This window comes from Neophocaena asiaeorientalis, unplaced genomic scaffold (genome assembly GCF_003031525.2).
Source record: "Neophocaena asiaeorientalis asiaeorientalis breed wild unplaced genomic scaffold, Neophocaena_asiaeorientalis_V1.1 scaffold30, whole genome shotgun sequence".
Lineage (NCBI taxonomy): Eukaryota > Metazoa > Chordata > Mammalia > Artiodactyla > Phocoenidae > Neophocaena > Neophocaena asiaeorientalis.
Genome location: NW_020174923.1, coordinates 8,310,252 through 8,323,930, shown reverse-complemented (window position 1 = coordinate 8,323,930; position 13,679 = coordinate 8,310,252). Strand labels below are relative to the sequence as shown.

Genomic DNA, 13,679 nt, shown 5'->3' with positions numbered 1-13,679 from the left:
CCCCAAATAGAAACTCCATGACCATTAAGCAGTAACTCCTCATTCTCCACTCCCCCAGCCCTGTAACCTCTAATCTACTTCGTCTCTAAGAGCCGCCTATGCTAGATATTTCATATGAATAGAATCATACAATACGAGACCTTTCCTGTCTGGTTTCTTTCACTGCTTTCAAGATTCATCCACATGGTAGCATATGTCAAAACTTTGCTCCTTCTACAGCTGAATAATATTCCACTGTATGTATAGACCACATTTTGTTTGCCCATGCATCTGTTGATGGACACTCGGGTTGTTTCCACCTTGTAGCTTTTGTGAATCAAGCTGCTATGAACATGGGTGCACAAGTACCTGTCTGACTCTTTATTTTAAATTCTTTGGGGTGTATAGCTATGAGTGGAATTTTGGGTCACATGACATTTCTATGTTTAACTTTTTGAGGAACTTCCAAACTATTATCCACAGCGGCATCATTTTACATTCCCACCAGCAATGTACAAGGGTTCCAGTTTCTCTACATCTTCCCCAATGGTTCTTATTTTCAGATTTTTGGATTCTAGCCATCCTAGTGGATAGGAGTGGTATCTCACTGTGGTACCATGATTAATGATGTTGAGCATCTTTTCATGTGATTATCAGTCGTTTGTATGTCTCCTTTGGAGATACGTTTATTTGAGTCCTTTGCCCATTTTTAAATAGGGTTTCTTATCTTTTCGTTGTTGGGTTTTAGAAAGTTTATCTGTCTTAACCACTGGATTTCTGAAAAAATATTGCATCTAAAAAAAGAGGTTTACTGATAAATGAAGGCTGGGACCCGGTCCAGCCTTTTTATCTCACATACAGAGAAACAGAGGCCCATGAGGTTAAGCCACATGGTGAGTAGCAAAACAGCCTGTCTGACAGATTGCTTCACCTCCTCCCATGTCACTCAACACCTGGAGTGAGCAGCGCCCAGGTGCCCGGCTCTGTGAGGAACTACACGTGCAAAAACAAATCCTGTCCTTCAAGACTTCTGGGAAGATGAGGCTGGCAGGGTTGGGTGTTCAGGGGGCATGGTGAGAAGTGCCTCGTAATTGACGGAGGGAGAGAGCAGCAGCATACCAGGCTAGATTCTGAAGAATTTGAGTGCCAATGAGTTGGGATTTTTAGGCTGGAGGCCCCAAGTCACAAATTCAAACACCTTCTTGGGACCTCGGGTGCTGTAAATGTGGAGAACAGTGAGTGAAAAGCAATAGGGATTGGAGGGGGCCTGTGGCTAACCAGAGCACCGCCCCGCCTAAAGGCAGATTCCAAAACTGATGGGTTGTGATTCCTAACATAGAAAGCAGAGGGCCGTTGGCTTCCTGGCTGGCCAAGCTTGGGAAAGTAACTCATCTTCTTTGCAGCACCGCTCTTCTCACCTGGAAAACAGAAGTGATCATTGTACCTACCCGCTGCCTAAGGTTGCATTAGGAGTAAAGGGATAATTCACGCTCAGCACCAGGCACCTGGATGGCCTTCTGATTCTCTTGCTCTAGGACCCTCCCCTCTCGCTAGAGCGCTCCTCCCCATTAACCAACATCTCGCGGCTGCGGCCCCTTTAAGGCGGCCATGGAGGACCCAGTTTCAAAGCTAAGGGCGACCTTCTAGGTGCCATCTCTATGGTAAGTCGTCACTTACGGCCGGAAGTGCGTATTCGGAGCGGCTTTGTCTCGGGATTAGGAAGAGAGTAGCGGCACGTGCTTTCTGGTGTCCGAGGGGATGTGCGCCCTCGACCCCGACGGGTGGCCGACCCCCGGCCCGCAGGGTGATGCTGCCCCGCGGCGCCGGTTCCCTCCCCGGGCCGGGAACGAAGCTCTGGGGGCCTGGACTTCTGGGACCGCCCCCCGTATAGCAACTGCGGCTTGGACGGAGGAGAGAGAATGCAGGCACCAAAATCGGGGTGAGGGGCTACTGTAGGAGGCGCTGCACCGCACAGAAAAGCCTTGGATTCCCCGGCTGGGGGGCCAGCCTGAGTTTCTGGGGGTGTGTAAACATCCGGTGAGACTCATCCTCCTAGAGTACGTGGTATCACTTTCTTTTCCCAGGTATTTCTCAGGCAATAAGAGCTCTCCAGACCCCGGTATTTGGATGAAGGCATGCAGCCTCTCTTTGCTCCTTCTTGTCGGTGACCGTATTCGGAGTGACCTCAGTTTGGAGGATCCAGGTATGTCAAGCGTGGAGACGCAGTGTCCTGAGGCCGATGGTCTGGGAAGAGGCTCCTGTGTTGTTGAACCTGCCCAGTTGTGGGTGCAGCCTTGTACCAGGCAGCCCGACCCTGACCTAAAGTAAATTCCCAGGAGAGGTTTTTCCTGGGTTTTGAATTTGCAGTAACAGGTGTGAACATTCTAGCAGAAGTTTGATGATCATGTATGATACTGCAAACAGGATTTTCGCTGAAAGAAGAAAAGCTATAAACAGTGTTGATGTTTTATTCAATAAATATTTTTTGATTCTTTGGCCAGCCACCATGCTAAGTGTTAGGGATACAGAGATGTTACGGCCCTTGTTCTCGGGAAGCTACAGCCCAGTTGGGGAGATAAAATTAAGTGATCACCCTAAAGAGGGTATAATTCAATCCGAGTTGAGTGCTCTGAAGGAAAGCAGAGTCTAATGAGAATATGTGTCTCAAAGAATCTGATGGAGACTGGAAAGCTTTCCTGAGGATGAGACCCTTGAGCTGGACTCTGAAGGACTCAAGGATGAGTAGGAGTTTGGTGGGAAGGCCAGGGGACAGCATGTGCAAAGGTCCAGTGGGCTAGCGAGTATGGCTAGTGGAGGAACTGGAAAAAGGCCATTGTAGCCTGGAAAGCAAAGTGGAAAACAGTGTGAAACGAAGCTGGAAAGGTGAGGAGGGCCAGACGACACAGGGCCTGTGGCTTATGTTAGGATTTGGGGTTTGTCCTGAGAATAGTAGGAGGTTAGTATGGGATTTAAACAAGAAGATGATGTACTGAAAATTATAACTTCAAAAGAGCCCTGTGTACAGAGCAGCACAGTCTAGCAGAACTTTCTGCGATGCTGGTCTATTATCTGTGTCATCCTGTGGAGCAGGCCCCAAGCCTGGAGTGGAATTTTAATTTAAATGTAAATGGCCACGTGCGCCTAGTGGCCGCTGTGTGGGACCGCGCGTAGCTCTGGAACCTGTTGGAGGGGACAGTGACAGATCGTGGCACACAGATGCCCTTTCACTTCTGAAGAAGGGCTGAGACAGGTTCCACTTTGGGGAGGATCCACACGTTGATCATTCCTGGGGATCTCACACAGTAACTGCTTGTGGAACTGCTTTTCGTTTTTATTTTCTTGGTGTGGTTCAGCCTGCTCCTTCACGAAGCAGCATATTCCTCCTTCTCCTACCTTTGCCTGTTTTGTTGTCAGCACACAGATGGAGAAGTGATTCTTCAACTCATCGAAGTACCTACAGTGGTCAAAGCGTTACATCTCCGCTTTGGAGGGGCTGTCAAGAAAAGTGGTCCCTGGTGTTCCAGGGTTTGGGATGCAGAGAGGTAGACGGCAGGAAGTGCCCTGGACCCCAGGAAGGAGCGTTTCCAGTGGAACCCGGCAGAATGCGGCCCTGTGAGGAAGTAAAGGCCGTTTCCAGCCGATGAAACATGTGACCAAAGGGAGGAAGTGTGAAAGTGCTTGAGAGGGTGTGGGGAACTCAAAAGTTGGGGGGAAACTGGGGAACTGTACAGCAAGAGAAAGGGAGGAATAGGTAGGGATAGATGGGCTGGTGTTGAGTTATGGGGGGCTTTGTCAGAGTTCGGCTTGTTGTGCCCACTATGGGCCAGGAGGGCCCCACGTGGTGGTGGGCAGATGTCCAGGTGTGCCTGCAGTGGTGGGTTAGGAAGTCACTGGGGTGGAGCCCGTAGGTTTGGAAGGAGGGGGCTGATTGGTCGCTGCGGGGCACCGGCTGCATCGTATTCTTGGTGGAAGGTAGATTTTAGATCTTGGAGGGCATTTTATTGTGTTAACAGTCTTAAATTCTCTGAATATTCAGACTTGCTGAAGTCAAATAAAAACTGATGAAGTGTGCTTTTTTTGCAGGTGAGTTCACTGGAAGATTTGTGTGTGTGGTGGGTGAAAATCTGCTGAGTTCGTTTCTGCCTGGTTCTGTGTGCCTGAAATGTAATTGTTTTGTTTTAGCACTTTCCAAGTTTGTTTGGTTTAACTCCTGTCTACATAGTTTTTGAGTGCTGACCTGTTTAATGCCCTGTTTTGTATGAGAATACAAATAAAAGGAGTCAGACCCCAAGGAGACTTTTCATACACGTTATGGGTTCCGTGCCCGGTGACCAGGCACTGAGTGTGTCACCTCGGCCTCCGAGGGGGCACAGTGGGCAGCGCAGTTCCCGACTGAAGAGTGACTCAACAGTCACACACCCTCAGTGCTGCCAGTGCCCTGGACCAGTAAGTTAGTCCCTGAGCACCCCGACCCCAGGCTTCTCGGTGGGCGCAGAACCCCCCCCTCGCCAAGTCAGACTTGTTCGACTTCAGCAAGGCTGAATATTCAGAGAATTTAAAAGTTAACACAATAAAATACCCTCCAAGATCTGAAATCTACCCCCCCCGCCGACACCTAGTGTGTGCACATATGACAGGGTCAGGAGGCTTTGTTACAGAGGTTAGGGGCTCTGCTGGCACTAGCTGGGGCCATACTTCACAGCAGAGAATTCTCCCAAGTCCCACTGTCTTTGAATGTTTTGCCGTCTGTTAAGGTGCGGAAAGGAAAAACCAGCCTGTGTTTTGAGCTGTGATGGTGGTGGTTCTACACGTAGTGCCATCATCAGAGCGTTCCATGCTATCTTCGTGTTGTGGTCAGGGCGTTACAGAAAGTACATACATTTTTTTATGCAGTGTAGAAGAGTTATCTTGGACTTTGGACCTAGTTGTGCCAGAGCCAGGTACCTGCGTGACATACTTGGTGACCCTCCCGACTTCACACTCACCTCATTCGTGCAGCTCATCTCCCGAGAGTATGTGGCCCGCTAGTGCCCACCAAGGCCGAGATGTAGCTTTGCAACTTCAAGGCCAGCCTCTGGTGGGTCTTTATGGACCAATAATCTAAAAGGGCTGCAGGTGTCAGGGGAGGCACGGCCACCTCGGGCAGTGCTGGGAGCGGCAGCTCGTCAGCTCAGATGACCCGGGCGGAACAGCGCTGACGGGCAGATGTAGCCAAAGGCTCCACCGCTGGCCTGCAGTGTGACCTTGGGCAGGCCACTTCCCTGTTTGTCCCTCAGTTTCAGTAAAATGGGGACGATGGTCATAATTAACGATGATTCCTGCCAGATGGCACTTGTGAGGGTTGGGTTAGCAGATTGTGTGAAGCGCTCAGACGTCTTAGCTGGCACATCATCATGGGCATTTCCGTTCTTCCCTGGATTTTCAGTGCATTTTACAAACAAACATGGAAAGAAGGGCGTGTCAAGAGGACAAATCAGAAGAGCAGATCAGATCCATAAAACCCAGGCCGTGTATAGTCACAGCTCGGAATAAGCCGAGAGGTACAGAGGGTGCCGAGGACAGCAGGCAGGACTTGCTTGTAAAACCCACAGAACATAAAATTTACTATTTTAACCATTTTCAAGTGTGCGGTTCAGTTTGTTTGTTTTAAAGTACATTTACAATGTTGTGAAACCTTCAGCTCTTGCCTACTTCCAGAATATTTCCATCACTTGGAGAGGAAGCCCCCTCCCCCCAGCCCCTGGGCACCTCTGATCTGTTTTCTGTCCCTGGATTTGCCGATTCTGGACTCTGCACTTTGCATCCTTTTATCATCCAGGCCTCCCCTAGGGTTCAAATAGGACCTCCAGCCCCTTGCCCCACGTCACCCAGCCAGCTGGGGACTATAGAGTAGAGATTCTTAACCTTCTAAACCAGCAGAATCTGACTGGAATTAGGTTTATCCAAAAAGTCAGGTAAAGCGGGGATTAAAAACAGACATGTTACATACATTTTATTTTAATGTAAAATGGAAGAAGATGACATCCATTTGCTAATGTTTTGATAGGAAGCTGAGGCCTTTTATCTTTGGTGGGCATGGTCTAAACACTTTTAGGGAGGTCTTAAATATGCTTGCGAAGTAATCTGAGCAAATTCGTCTAGATTTTTATGACCCCCCCCAATCTTGTAGAGTTGTCCCGCTCACACCTAATTAAACAAATATTTTTACCTTTATATAAGACTCCACAGTATTCAACTCATGGAAGAAATTTTCAGTATTGAGGTATGGGGAAATCATTATGGCTTATACATGATTTAACATGAATTTTATGCTAACTACAATAGCCTGCTTGTGGCCTGTCAAACATACGTCGTACATCTGCTTTAGCCATTAAAGAAAAAGGTGCATTGGCCGGAAGTAAAGAACGGCCATGTGAAAAATAAAGGTGGGGACTTCCCAGGTGGTCCAGTGGTAAAGAATCTGCCTTCCAGTGCAGGGGACGCAGGTTCGATTCCTGGTTGGGGAACTGAGATCCCTCATGCTGCAGAGCAACTAAGCCTGCGCGCCACAAGCAGAGAGCCTGCGCTCTGCAGTGCTCTGCAACGAAAGATCCCCCGTGCTGCAACTAAGACCCAACGCAGCCAAAAATAAAGAAAGAAAGATGAAATGCCTCCCTTCCTGGGAGGTCAATGCTGGTACTCCTTCAATGATAAGACTCCCTTCCCAGGTGCCAAGGCTATACTGACTCACTGTGTACCTGCTGATTTGTTTTGGGGTTTGGTTTTTTTGTTTTTTTTTTTGAAACCTTAAAGGACTGTATCCCTGACTTGTTTAATGTTTTGTTTTGACAAGATACAAAACAATGCTGAAAACCCTGCTTCTGAGCAGTTGCTCAGTTATCTAAGAGGCCGTCTCCCAGGCTGTAGTCCTGTTTGGCTCAAATAAAATTTTTTTCTATCCCTATTATAGATTGTTAATTGGTTATTTCTGTCGACACAGCTTAGATTTGTTTTTATCTCCAAAAGGAGCAACACTTCTGTTTGTTTTATAGTATTTCACCAGTCTGCATCATCCTTTATTAAATCATGTATTACTGAACAAGGTCAGCTGGCACGCACAGGTTTGGGAACAAATACAAGTGGCTTTGGCAAGGCTTCAGCTCATGTGATTGGAGCAGAAGCCTGGGTCCTCCCAGCGAGGAGCGTCAGCCTTTGGTGTCCGAGTTTTCTGGAGACCGTGAGGACTTTCCCTGAGGACCAGAGCCTCAGAGGAAGGGGGAGAGAGGTGTCCTGGGCGGAAACCGGAGGGGCTGCTCCATGGCCCCGGCTGTGCTCGCTGGTGGCCACTGTCGACAAAAATGAACCAATAGGCGGTTAAAAAGAGAAACAGGATTTTATTCAAGCCAACCTGAGGATTACAACCCAGGAGACAGTTTCTCAGAAATCTCTCAGGGGTGCTTCACTTCTTAGAAGTCGAAGGCACAGTTATGTATTTTTGAGACGAAATGACACACGTTTTACAGAGTTCACCAACGGTACATAGTCCAGATCTGCACGTCGGAGGCAAGCAGCAGGTCACCATGACCCCTGACAGGGTTAGGAAAGGAATGTTCTTAAGGAATTCCTTGCTGGTGTCTGAAGAAAGGAAGAAGAGTTGATCTTTATGGCTGAGTAGACATCCCTGCCTTTGAGGAGGTCTGGTTAACATACACTGCCCATTAGGGAGGGCCCAACCTGCGCAGGGAGTATGTTATGCCTACATTTTCTTGTCCTGCCTCAAAAACATAAATTTTACTCTGTCACGGCTCTTGGTGGCGCTGCTGACCACAGGCCGGGTCAGAAACAAACCAGCCACCTGCCTGGCAGTTCTGTTCAGAGGCCTACACAGTCTCTCTGTGAGCTGGGAACACATAAATCACGTGTTCCTTAAGCAGCGGAGAGGCATGGGAAGGAGCTGATGGTCCCCTGCCCCACCCCAGTTCAGGCCAAGACAACCTGTGGCCTGTGTGGGTCCTTGTGCACCGTTCTCCAGGCTCGGGCAAACACGCATGATACACGTGTTGTTACGTATGTGGTTTCCAGAGTTATCTCGGCATTCAGGGCCCTCCAGAGCCTGCGCCACCGGCTTCGTCAGTCTGACCTCCTGGGTCAGCGCCTTTGTCCGCACGCAGACGCCCTGCTCGGGCCATTCTGGTCAGCCCAGCCTGAGACACCCCACGTGTTCTCACTTAAGCAGAGCCCACCTGTCCTTTGAGACCAGCTCTGGTCCCAGCTCACAGTTTCCGCTCTGTGGCTCTTTAGTGCCAATTCTCTGTCCTACTCACCTGACCCATCTTGTGCCACCTGGGGCTGTCTGTCCTGCGCCTTTTCATGACGTCCAGCTGCCCTGCATCTGGCCTCTCTTTCTCAAGACAGGACATTGCCAGCCTCCTCGGGCTTATGGGGAGGACAGGTTTGCAGTGAGAGCCTTTGCCCCTTTCCTTCCACCGACACGAGAGAGGGCGTGGTACCCCAGGTGAACACCCAGAGTTGGGGGGGTGGTGCTGCTGGAAGCAGAAACCAATATCTCATCCCCAGCTGGGTGCTTGCTAAGCTGTAGACCCTGCCAGCCCATCCTGGTGCCGCCACCAGGATGTGGAGAGAGAGTCCTGGGAGAGGTTGACAGGCGTCCCCTGAAGGTGGGGTGTACTTGAGCACAGAGCCTGGTGCTGGCTCTCACCTGGGTAATTCCAGGACCAGAGAGTTCTGCAGTCACCCTTCGAGGCCAAAAGGGACAGGGGTATAGTGGCTTTGGGATGAAGAAGACAGTTACTGTGGTCAACTGAATAATGGCCCCCAAAGACGTCCACACCCCAACCCCAGAACCTGTGAATATGTCACCTTACAAGGCAAAAGGGGCTTTGCAGATGTGATGAAGTTAAGAAATCTGGGATGGAGGCCATCATGGACTAGCCACGTGGGCCCAGGGTCATCACAAGGGTCCTTATCAGAGGGTCAGAGACAGAGAGGAGATGTGATGCTGAATTTGAAGGGGGTGGAAGGGGCCACGTGCCACGGAGTGTGGCAGCCTCTAGGAGCTGGAAAGGGCAAGGAAATGGCTTCTCCCCAGGAGCCTCCAGAGGGAACAGTCCTGTGGGCACCTAGATGTGTCACACTTAGCTCCAAGGGCATTTGGAAAGCACAGCCTTTTACCTGGCTGTTCCTGTTGGGGGCGTGGCAACTGGGAGAGGTCTCTGCTCGATGCCTTGCAGAGCATTTGGAGAGCTTGCTGGGGGTTGGAAGGGCCAGGCAGCAGCTGGCACTCAGGAAATGATGTTTGCCGAAGCAGCGGACCTGCTTCTCTGTGTCATTCTTTTCAAAGTGTCCCCTCTGAAGGCCGAGCACATCTATACCTGTAACAGGAACCTTGCAGACTGGCAGTGATTAACTGAATGTCGGGACCCTTTGCTTTGATTTGACAAACAACGGCATCACGCAGTGGCACGGCTTTTGCAGAAGTCATGACCCAGAGGGGGAAACAAGCCTGGGAATGCTTGGCGTGCGGCCTGGTGGTTAGCTGGGTGATTTCCGCTCATCTTAACCAAATCTCTTTACCCTCTTTCAGTCCAGTGGCTCAGAGAGGCCCAGGAGAACCTGGCAAAGCCCTGTCACCCCTCTGATTGGCTCTGGCTTTCCTCACTCAGGGGTCAAGGGGCACAAGTAAGCCCAGGGTCCAGCAGACAAGGGCTGCCTTCCGTACCCACCAGGCAGGACACTTCCCCTAGGGGTCCGGGCAGTCCTGGAGTTCGAATGCCACAGTGTCCTGGGAAATGTGCGCCTTTGTGCCTGACACTCCCAGCACACCCCCTTTTGGGGGAGGAGAGCGTCCTACCCTGGCTGTGAGAGCTGGACCCCAGCCCGCTGCTGCGTTCCCTCTCTCATCCGCGACACGGCAGGGGAGCACTTCCGACGTGGCAGGTTTCCTGTGCACTGTCTCATCTCCTCCCCGCGACAGTCATACGAAGCAGGGACCATGACTGTCATCTCCATTTTGCAGATGAGAAACTGAGGCCTCGAGGTCAGGGAAACAGAGCTGGCAGGTGGCAGAGCCAGAACCTGAACCCTGAGTGGACGCTCTCTACTCTGCACACTCAAACCCCAAGCCCCGCTCCAGAGTAGTCCAAGCAGGGCTGCCGGATTTAGCAAATCAAAGCAAAGAAGGTCGCCCAAGTTCGGTTTGAATTTCAGATAAACAAGGAATTTTTTTTTGAGTTTCAGTATGTCCTGAATAGTGCATGGGATATACTTATAAAAAATTCTGTGTCGTTTATGTGAAATTCAGATTTAATCAGGTATTCCCTACTTTACCTGGCAACCCTAACTGCAAGGCAAAAGCCAGCACGTAGTCCTGTGTGAGCCAGTGGCCGTGGGACAGGGAGGGTACCGCCAGCATAACATCGATGTGCAGGGTGAGGGCCAGGATGTCGAGTCTGCGCGTGGGAACCCATTCTGGAGAACAGGCCTATCTCCCCGGGGCCAGCCCCAAGCTCTCCTCAAGCACAAGCGGAGCAGCGCGTGGCCTGCAGCACCTGAGGAATTGCTTGCGCGTGCAGAGAGAAGGGTGGCCTTGGGGATGCTCAGCGGCGAGGCAGAGGAGACCAGGTGTGTTGGATTAGAGTTTGCAGTGCCAGCTGGTCCACTGTGCAAGGTGGGCTTTGAAGAGCCGGCCTGGGGCCCTGCAGCTGTGGCAGCCGGCGGGACCCACCGAGGAGCCAGGGCCAGGACACGAGTCCCACCGTGGCCCTGATAGCTCTTGGTGGTGTTGGGCCCAGGTTGCAGCTGTGTCTCCAGCTGTGCAGGCAGACGGCACGGTCCTCAGGAGCACCTGTGCAGGAGCCTCCTGCAAGTGTGTGGGCCAAAGCCCCGTTATCACCCGCACCCTCTGGTAGTGGAAGCTACCTTGTCTTATGTGGTTACCACGGCTGGGGACTCTGACCACTTGACCTCATCGAATCCTCATAGAACCCAGGAGGCTCCTGCCATTAATAGTTTTACAGATGGAGACGTGCTCAGAGAGGTTAAGTAACTTCGCTGAGACCACAAAGCCAGTGAGTGGCAGAGCTGGGGCTTGAAGCCCCTATCTCTAAGCCCTTGCTTTTAACCACTGAACAACAGAGCGCTCTTCGTAAGGCTGGGGGCCCTGAGAGAAAAGGCTTTGAAGGGGTAGACAGAACATCCATCTGCACCGCATAAAATGCTCCTGCCTGGGTTTGAATAAGGCTCCCCCATCACGGACACACATCTCAGGATGTACTGAGGTGTGTAGCTGCTTAACCAGCCTCAGCTTATATTTTAGATCAACAAATGAAATTTAGGGACTTCCCTGGTGGTCCAGTGGTAGAAAATCCACCTTCCAGTGTAGGGGACGCGGGTTCGATCCCTAGTGGGGGAACTAAGATCCCTCATGCCGCGGGGCAACTAAGCCTGTGCACCGCAACTACTGAGCCCTCGCGCTCTGGAGCCCGCGTGCCACAACTAGAGAGAGGTCCTCGCGACGCAGCGATAGATCCCGCATGCCTCAACTAAGACCCCACGCAGCCAAAACTTTTTTTCAAAAAGTAAATAAAATAAAAATTAAAAAAAAATTAAAAACAAATGACATTTACCAAGAGGTCCCCGTCAGCCCACCAAACACTCTTCCTGGGAGCTCCTGACCTCCCCTCTCTGAGGGGAGAGGGTCTGTCTTTAGACCTGCAGGAGGGTTGGCAAAGCCATGCCTAGGAGCGCCCTCTGCCCCGGTGTTGGTGGCAGCCTTGGAGGAGGTTGCCTCAGAGCCACTTGGGGGAGACAGTGTGACACTGCATACAAGTGCACACGTGCTGAACAGTTCACATCCCAGGCCCAGCTCTTTCTAATGAGACTTAAGTGAGGATTAACAAGTAAAGCATGTTGCAGGCACTAGAAGTACCAGCTCTCCTAGGGAGGTTGACAGAGTGACTTGGTAAGCTAGCTATTGCTTTTCACAGTTGAGAAAAGCCCTCATCATCAGGGGCTCATGTGACCTCCCTTCACCCTGCAGGAGGCCGCCTGTAGCTTCTGGGATGGACTCTATTCATTTATTTATTTATTTATTTGTTTATTTACTTATTGTTGGCTGTGTTGGGTCTTTGTTGCTGTGCGCTGGCTTTCTCTTTGCGGCGCGCGGGGGCTGCTCTTCGTTGCGGTGCGCGGGCTTCTCATTGCGGTGGCTTCTCTTGCTGCAGAGCACGGGCTCTAGGCGCGTGGGTTTCAGGAGTTGTAGCGTGGGATGGACTCCTTTTGATTCCATGTGAGGCAGCCCTGTCCAATATGGATATAATGTGAGCCACACCAGTAATTTTAGATTTTCGGTAGCCACATTAAAATAAGTAAAAAGAAACAGGTGAAATTGATTGTAATAATATATTTAACTTAATATAACAAAACTATTGTTTCAGTATACAATATAAAAATTATTAGTGAGAGTACTTGGGTTTTTTTGGGGGTTTTTTTTGCGGTAAGCGGGCCTCTCACTGTTGTGGCCTCTCCCGCAGTGGAGCACAGGCTCCGGACGCGCAGGCTCAGCGGCCATGGCTCACGGCCATGGCTCACGGGCCCAGCCGCTCCACGGCATGTGGGATCCTCCCGGACCGGGGCACGAACCCGTGTCCCCTGAATCAGCAGGCGGACTGTCAACCACTGCACCACCAGGGAAGCCCAAGTACTTATTTTTTTTAACTGCGACTTCAAAATCCAGTGTGTATTTTACACTCACAGCTCATCTGGGTTTGCACCAGCCCCGCTCCAAGTGCTCAGTGGTCACGTGTGGCTGCCAGCATGGAAGGTGCACCTCTAGGGCCTGTAGGATAGCCAAGCCCATGCCCTGGTTCTTGGGGATGTACAGGGAGGGAGGGAGGGAGATTACACTGCGGAGGCTGGCTTTTCTGTCCGTGGTGTCATTTAATCTTCAGAGCAACCTCAGAAACTAGGAATTATTGTGCTTGATTTTTAGAGGCTCAGGCTTGCCTGAGGTCACTGGACAAATTGCTCCCCCTTCAGCCTTCTGGCTGGTCAGCTTGCTCAGGGTTTTTGCTGCCAGGACATCTGGTCAGTTCCATTCAAGGCCAGCCTGCCCTCCCAGACCATCTCCCCGGATGCTCTCCACGGTGGGAGGCATGCGAGCCTGGGGAGCTTAGCACTGGGCTCTCACCCGGCTGAAAACGTATCTGGAGGCTGAAAGCAGACTGGCTCCATACGGGCTTTTTTGTGAAAGGAGCCTCTGGGGACTGAGCCTCCCCCCATGTCCCCTGATTTAAGCCCTTGCTCCACGGCCCACCCACCTCGTGGTTACAAGCGTCCCGAGGACAGCTGGTGCGTTACTATCCAACCTATGCATTTCGCCGGGCACTTGAAGGGCCTCTGTGATTACTGTCACTCTGCCGGGCGGCCAGAACCAATTTCCTGAGGATGATAGATTTCTTCTCATTTGCTGCTCTCAAGCTGCGGTTCCTTCTGTGTCTGGGAGCAAAACACTTTCAAAAGAGGTCGTCTCCTGGGACTAACCCCCGGGGGAGGGGGCTTTGGAAGGGGAGTTGTCCCGGGCAGCACCCACCCGGCCCCTTCTGCCGGGTGGTAAGGATGACTGCCCCCACCCCCCAGGCTCAAGGGAAGCCAGGCTCGGGGAAGGGAGAGGAGAGAGGGGTGGGCTGGTGGGGGGTGGGTAG

General features: G+C 51.3%; 1 non-coding gene across 1 annotated transcript; it reads left to right on the top strand.

Annotated features, from left to right (window-relative positions):
• Window positions 1-2,218: 2,218 nt before the first annotated feature.
• LOC112410549 (small Cajal body-specific RNA 16) lies at window positions 2,219-2,405 on the top strand. Its single transcript, XR_003005448.1, has one exon.
• Window positions 2,406-13,679: the final 11,274 nt, after the last annotated feature.